Genomic DNA, 8,570 nt, shown 5'->3' with positions numbered 1-8,570 from the left:
AGCAAGGAGGCCAAAAAAGAAGATGTATAAGAGTGTTTTCATCAAAGTAACCATTAACCCATCAGTATAAAACATATTTTTGGCACTTAAGAAGAAAGTGCGCATTCAAAAAGGTCTAACTGCAAGAATTATTCATAAAAGTCCTTCACTTTGCTGCTTTAAATTGTGGATATAGATCTGGAAGCAGAGCGCTATTTTCTTTCACACTGCGGGGAATTTGACCAATTACAGCCTTGTATTTCTTTGGCCAAATTAAACTCTGCTGTAAAGTTGTGTTTATAAGCTATAGAAGTAAAATGAGAAGAAAAAGGTGAAAGAAGCAAAGAACTAAAACACTGAAGGCAAAAAGTCAAACGAAACCTTACAATTCATCTGGACAACAGCGGGGTAAAAAGTGTCCTCCACACAGACCAAATTGCCACATTCTCACTCCCTAAAATATCAAACAATTCCACTTTGCACACTTTGTAAACAGTCACCTAAAATGTTCAGTGCACAGGACAAGATTGTGGCAAGTAAAACTATATAATCTTTGAAATACAGACTGCTACTATGCTTATCCGGGGAAATCTACGAAGCAGATATGTCCTCAGGCTGACATTTGGCACAATAATTGTGAGGAACAAACAAACCCAAGAACGATTTACTGAAATTGAATCAAAGGCAAGTCTGTTTTTCAGGACTTCTGGCTCTGACCCTGACAAGAAGTCACAGCAGAGAAAATAACAATACAAACTCGCTACATGGCTTTATAATCTAGTGCTTGTGAAGACAAACAGAACTTTATCTATAACCAAATTCAATTAAAATGGAAACAGGATAGGGGGCCGGAACACATTTGTGTCTACAGATTCAATCTGCAGTGCTTTTCAGAAGCAACAATGGATTATTGCTTTATTTGATTGCAGCAATTATTGTAACGATCAGCTTTCCACCTGCCAGACATTTTGACTGTCAGTGCAATTTTCTTCACCCCATTTGAAGACAGAGCACAGATGCTGCCAGAAACTCTTATTCTCTTTCTTGCTAGCACAGCTCTCAGAGAGGCCATTCAAAATAAAAAGCTTTACTGCAGCCACATGATCAGTGTTTGGACAACAAGTCTCGAGACTTGACTACCGCTTGTGCAAACAAACAAATGTCTTGCATGTGTCAATGCTGGACTGCACCTATGTTTTTTTCTTGCCTTAGCTGTTTCCAAAGCACTTAGAATTTTTTTTTTGGCCTCTTATTCATTCAGTGTCTTGCCTAGGATCTCTTTGGCACGTGGACCAGAGGAGTCAGGATTGAACCGCCTACCCTGTGATTACCCGCTCTGCAACCTGAGCCGCGACTGTCCCTTCACATGCACCTGGAAGGGAACAGTACCCATGGATCTTGAGAAACACACACACTGCTCACTCCCATTCATTACCACGGCACCCCAGGGGTCTTCCTCGTACTCATTTGTCTCCTTGGTGTCAGGGCCGCAGGCTTTACTGCACTCAGCACAACCCCAACCTGCAGCCGAGGTCCAAAGGTCCAGACGAGAGGCACTGGCAATAAAATTAAGCAACCGGCAGACTAGGCAAGGCCACGGCTGAGGCACTGCTGGCTGTCAGTGACCGCAGTAACTCTAAATGATTTGCAGATATGATCCTCAAAAAAAGATTCTCCAATCTGTAAATGCATTGTCAGTTCCTCAGCACTCAATAATGTTTAGACTCGGGAGGACTGGTTCTACTTTCAGGTCACTGCAGTACTGACTGCCAGACCACATTAAATGTTTGTACTGACACTACTGCATTGTATGAAAAACAGTTTGTTTAAAATGAATTGCTCCTGCATCTTAAACAAATTCTATAAACTATGAACTAAGCAAACAACTCCGATCAAGAGAATTTTCTCAAAAATGCTCTAAAACAGTGTTTAAATAAGATTTAAAAATCTTTACTATCATTGTGTTTCCACACAGCGAAATTTCGACTGGTGACTCCCAGCTATAGATAAGTAAGTAAGGTAAGTATGTGCATCTACACTACCCATCAAAAGTTTGGACACACCCTCTCATTTTTCTTTATTTTCATGATTATTTGCATTGTAGAGTCTCACTGAAGGCATCAAAACTATGAATCAACACACATACACACGTGGACAAAATTGTTGGTACCCCTCAGTTAAAGAAGGAAAAACCCACAATTCTCACTGAAATCACTTGAAACTCACAAAAGTAACAATAAATAAAAATTTATTGAAAATTAAATAATCAAAATCAGCCATCACTTTTGAATTGTTGATTAACATAATTATTTAAAAAAACAAACTAATGAAATAGGGCTGGACAAAAATGATGGTACCCATAACTTAATATTTTGTTGCACAACCTTTTGAGGCAATCACTGCAATTAAACGATTTCTGTATTTGTCAATGAGCGTTCTGCAGCTGTCAACAGGTATTTTGGCCCACTCCTCATGAGCAAACAGCTCCAGTTGTCTCAGGTTTGATGGGTGTCTTCTCCAAATGGCATGTTTCAGCTCCTTCCACATATGTTCAATGGGATTCAGATCTGGGCTCATAGAAGGCCACTTTAGAATAGTCCAACGCTTTTCTCTCAGCCATTCTTGGGTGTTTTTGGCTGTGTGTTTTGGATCGTTGTCCTGTTGGAAGACCCATGACCTGCGACTGAGACCAAGCTTTCTGACACTAGGCAGCACATTTCTCTCCAGAATGCCTTGATAGTCTTCAGATTTCATCGTACCTTGCACACTTTCAAGACACCCTGTGCCAGATGCAGCAAAGCAGCCCCAAAACATTACTGAGCCTCCTCCATGTTTCACCGTAGGGACAGTGTTCTTTTCTTCGTATGCTTGGTTTTTGAGTCTATGAACATAGAGTTGATGTGCCTTACCAAAAAGCTCCAGTTTGGTCTCATCTGTCCAAAGGACATTCTCCCAGAAGCTTTGTGGCTTGTCAACATGCATTTTTGCAAATTCCAGTCTGGCTTTTTTATGAGTTTTTTTCAGCAGTGGTGTCCTCCTTGGTCGTCTCCCATGAAGTCCACTTTGGCTCAAACAACGACGAATGGTGCGATCTGACACTGATGTACCTTGGCCTTGGAGTTCACCTTTAATTTCTTTGGAGGTTGCTCTGGGCTCTTTGGATACAATTCCAACGATCCGTCTCTTCAATTTGTCATCAATTTTCCTCTTGCGGCCACGTCCAGGGAGGTTGGCTACTGTCCCGTGGGTCTTGAACTTCTGAATAATATGAGCCACTGTTGTCACAGGAACTTCAAGCTGTTTAGAGATGGTCTTATAGCCTTTACCTTTAAGATGTTTGTCTATCATTTTTTTTCGGATGTCCTGGGACAATTCTCTCCTTCGCTTTCTGTTGTCCATGTTCAGTGTGGTACACACCTTTTCACCAAACAGCAGGGTGACTACTTGTCTCCCTTTAAATAGGCAGACTGACTGATTATGAGTTTGGAAACACCTGTGATGTCAATTAAATGACACACCTGAGTTAATCATGTCACTCTGGTCAAATAGTTTTCAATCTTTTATAGAGGTACCATCATTTTTGTCCAGGCCTGTTTCATTAGTTTGTTTTTTTAAATAATTATGTTAATCAACAATTCAAAAGTAATGGCTGTTTTTGATTATTTAATTTTCAATAAATTTTTATTTATTGTTACTTTTGTGAGTTTCAAGTGATTTCAGTGAGAATTGTGGGTTTTTCCTTCTTTAACTGAGGGGTACCAACAATTTTGTCCACGTGTGTAGAATTATGTAGTAAACAAAAAACTGTGAAATGAGTCAAAACATGTTTTATATTTTAGATTCTTCAAAATAGCCACTCTTTGCTTTGCAGACAATTTATTGAAATAGAATAAATGAACAGTCAATTATCAAGTTTTCCTTTCATTTTTAAAACTGGAACTCCTCTTTGCAACTCATGACCATTTAATGGACCCTTTTTGGATGAATCAAAACAGTACCAACTCCAAATGCAAATTCATCTAAATCTCAGCATGTGACGCGTAACAAACCATCCCAAATCCTTGTTTGTACATGAAAAAACACTGAAGAAATCCATCCTGGTTGATCCTAAGGTGCTTGGCAATTACCACTTGCAATGTTGGACCCCATTTCCACAACCCTTTTTAAACTGTCATCACATTTTTGAAAGGTTTTCAGATGTTACAGTACAGAAACAGCCCCGGTCAAGACTGTGAAATTACCATTAGATTCAGGTTCAAATCTTATAGATTGCTTTGCAAGCACTGATGAATGCTTATCTAAAAACTACAAAATTGCTTATGGCGATCCTCAAGGTTAAATTTTTGGTCCTTTAATCTGTTCATGATGCTACATCATCTGGAGGCACGGCATCAATATCTGTAGTTCTGCTGATGACACACTTACATCCATCACTGCTTCTCCTGATGAACTCAGGTCAAACAACACCATCCTAAACCATATTTCAGATATCAAGCTATGAATAGCAGAGAACTTTCTGGAGCTCATTCAGGACAAAACTGAAGTCTTGGTTACTGGTATTAAAACATGATGTAAAACTGCAAACATTGGTCAAAAAAAAAGCCTGGGTCAACACAGGAAAAAAACTCCTGTCATCTTTGACTCGGAGCTCAGTCTTAAGCCTCACATCATAAACATAACTGAGAAAGCTTTTCGTCATTTGAAAAGCATTGCCAGACAGTAATTAAAGCCAACAGAAAGACACTACTACACGCTGTTTTTCTTGTTTTCCATTCCTTTTGTTCTGTAAAACATGCTGTGTTACTTTCCATTTGTATGGAAAGTCATACACAAATAAACTCTGCCTGACGGATGCACAACATGAAGTTAGTATTGTTGTTGCATAGCATGTACATACATATTACAATAGCTGCAAAATGGGGCACATCTTTCAGACTTCAAGGAATTTGCTAAATTTATGTTGTTTTGCAATTATCGGACATAGGATACGTCTCAAAAAATGTGTTGTGTGTAACGCAAGCTCCTCTTTTCATCAAACAGCATCTGATCCCGCTGGTAAAAGTGAACATAGACACGTAGGAAATCAGAGCCAAAAACAGCCACGGACAAGGAGTCATCAAGAATTACAACATCCCCGAGGTGCTCAATCTTACAGGCAGTTGCATTCAGAATTAAATTTATGTCATTCTTTAAGGCGGCCGTGTAAACTTATGAGTGATATTTTCCTGTGCGAAGACAGAAAATGTCAAACCCATAAACACCTCAATAAAACAAATGAGAGCACCAATGTAGCAATCAATGTCTCCGCAGCAGCAGCAGCAGCAGCAGCAGCAGCGTCTGCAGTTTACCAGCACATTCAATGCCTGGTATAACTTAGAGCAACAAGCATGCTTTCTTCATAACTCAACCACACATGTCCCAGTGGTGCTTTGCTATCCAGCTGCTTTCTCACTCTGTACGTACCCTCATGCTCAGCGGTCATAACTTTGTACGGTCCTGACAGTTTCTAATAACTGCACCATAAAAGTGCTCCACCTTTTCAGGAGAATGATTAAAATATCTGAATCATTTTTTACTCTCTCATAAGAAAGCAACTACAGACTATATAATATTCTTCTTGCACTGAAAATGCCAAAAATTCTCTGGCTAGATGGGTTTTATGGTTAGATGCAATTTTAGGCATCATGCATGTCCAGTAAATAAAGATTTACTGCTATTATTAGCTGCAGGTTTTTTATATTTCACTCTAACTGCCAGGGCTGCATTAACCTGTTAGAAGGTCCCAGTTGACTGTGGACTAATTGGTGCTTTGCGTATTATCACTTCCAAATACATGCACACAACAACCCACAGCCCAGTCTGTATTCCAGAGCTGAAATTAAACTAACTGGCTCCAGATTTTAAGTGTCAGGCTGTTGGATTACGTGAGCACAGTGGAAAATAAAACTGATATTTGGGTTGAATGTAGAGTTTGACAGCAGGACAAAGCTGTAAATGTTAAGAGGTTGCCTTAATTGGTATTCGATCCGACTGAGCCAAGTTCCCACAGCACTGCAGTTAATGAAATGACTAAAAATCCATCAATTAATTGTGAATCTAGGCTTTTCCCCCAGAGATTTTTGCTTAGTTGGAAATCCAGCCTCCATAACAGCAGTGGACTCTATGATATTCTTACCTGTTTTAAGTTAATACCTGCATTATGGAGCCACAGCGTTTCTTTATTCAGTCAAGGATCAGTTTGTCTTTGAGAGCAGAAACTGTTGATTCCAGCAACCTCAGTGAGGCGGTGAAGCTCTGAAGGAAAATCAGACATTGTTTTGAGAACATTAAATCTTTGAAATTAAATTGAACAAATGGACTACATGAAACTGCAAAACTCTACTGCACAGAAGTGGCTCCTACAAGAACTCAGTCTGACAATAATCATTTCAGCTAGTTAATTGCTGGTGGATGAGCACAGCCAATTGCAGGGTTGTCAGACTGCGAGATGTGATTAATTCAGTTCAATTCAACTGAACTACTGAGCAACCAGAACAGGCTGAAATGAAAAATTAAAGACAGAAAACACACTATACTAAACAAGAAATCAATAATTGTTAACAGATTCACCAATATGTTTCACAGTGACAAAGACATCTCTGTAGGAAAGTATAATTACACTTTGAATTGGTCAAATAATGCCACAGTGGTCATGATTTTGGAGGGTATTTGCTTAGCCATAAATATTACATTAATGAAGCAGATTTAAAGCTAACTATTGAGCTTTATTGTAAAAATAATCCACCACAAAAAAGTAGTTTCTATCAAACTAACTCTAATCAGAACTGTCATTTCTCACTGTACAATAATTACCGTTGATGACTGTGCTATTGCGGCTTTTGAAATTAAAGCTTTAAAAGTTTGTCTTGCTGATAATGAAGAACTCTGAATGTTCTTTGTCTTGTTAACTGTTGGACATTTAGCCTTTTAATGAACAACCAAACAACCAGTGATTTATAAATGAAAGCCTTGAAAATTATCAGGGGTGCCCAAAATCTGCATACCACTGTATTTACATCAAGACCAGGAATAATCTAGGATAAAGCAGTGTATAGAGAATGGATGGATGGATAATCTGGGTTTGATAATCATGGGAAGTTTGTGTCTGGATCATGGTGATACGATGTAACTGCTTTTTTAAAAACCTGCACAAAAAATGGATCACTTGAAGGGAAAAAAACATACGATTCCTAAACGCAAGATAAAAAATTTTCGAACTGGAACTAGGCATTACAACAGCAAAGGGCACATTTTCAACTTTTTAAGAGCCAGTTCTTATTCTTACCTGCTTGTATCTGCAATCCTTGTTACTGCTTCTGTGAAACATTTAATGAAAGATAATTATAAGTGCAATTACACGTTTGATTCCTCATACTTTTTGATATCAACACGGGGCTTAGGTTGTGTATCAATCATGAACGAGAAACCTGGTCAAAATCAAGACCTCAGCAGAGATCACCTCACAATCGATATTTTACGTTTTACTGTATTTTGTATGCCATTTAGCCACACTTACTCACCACTAACACAGCAACTGCAGAGCGAACTGTCTCAGAGTTACTAATGTAATTCAGTCCAATTATTTAGCCAAGCTCATTTAACAAGTGCAAAATCAATTATAAGCGCATGACAATCTAATTTTTTTCCTTAACTACCTAAGAGGTGTGAGAACTGGATTCAAGTGACTTCGCTTTGGTCGAGATTTAGTTTTCCTGCTTCATAAAAAAGGCTTATGGGACGCAAGATGTAAATAAGGGCAAAAAAATAACTCTCTAGACCTGAGTCCCAGGGGAAGCTGCTAGAAAACCCTGCAGAAGTACAAGCCTTTTTCTCCTCAAATGTGCCAAGTGCGTCCCTAAATAAAACATTACAGCTCAGATAGCTAAAGAGCCACCATGTTCTACTGCACCATGCCTCATCTGCTGTAGCTAATTGACCAGGAGTATGAGGCAGGTATGGACTGAAACACTGCTGCAGCCTGTGACAACAGCTGACCCCATGTCTAGCTTCCGGCATAGAATATGTATAAATAAACCACAACATCCAGGAATTCACAGGGAAGCACATTAATACCTAAATAAAAGGCAAAAAGCTGTTCATAGCGGGGTGTAGAGGCGATCGCAGGCAAACTCAAATCAATATCTCCAAGCATGGTGAGAAAAAGCGGAAAACATACCTTTCCTTACCGTTTAAAGACAGGTCTAATCCATCTCAGCACACTACAGGCAACAGAAGCGGCGCTCAGCAGAAACGAGATGTTATCACAAGAAAAATGGGAAGGTGCGGCTTCTCTGATGTTCTGCTTTAATACAACATGAAAGTCAAGTTTGCAGGGAAGCTGTTGCACATCTGAGCAAAACCGTAGGAAATACGGGGCATTGTGTGCCAGCCCTTGAATAAATCCCCTGAACATCGCCCAATGCCGAAAAGTCGACGTGTTTGCGGTCAAAAGGAGCAAGTTACGATCAAGTGCTGGAAGCTAAACAGTTTCTCATGTTAATTATGTGCATCAATTACTACTAATACACTTCTGACAGACTACCAAGTATCCA

Source organism: Acanthochromis polyacanthus, chromosome 13 (genome assembly GCF_021347895.1).
Source record: "Acanthochromis polyacanthus isolate Apoly-LR-REF ecotype Palm Island chromosome 13, KAUST_Apoly_ChrSc, whole genome shotgun sequence".
In the NCBI taxonomy this organism is placed as follows: Eukaryota; Metazoa; Chordata; class Actinopteri; family Pomacentridae; genus Acanthochromis; species Acanthochromis polyacanthus.
This window is presented reverse-complemented; position numbering follows the sequence as displayed.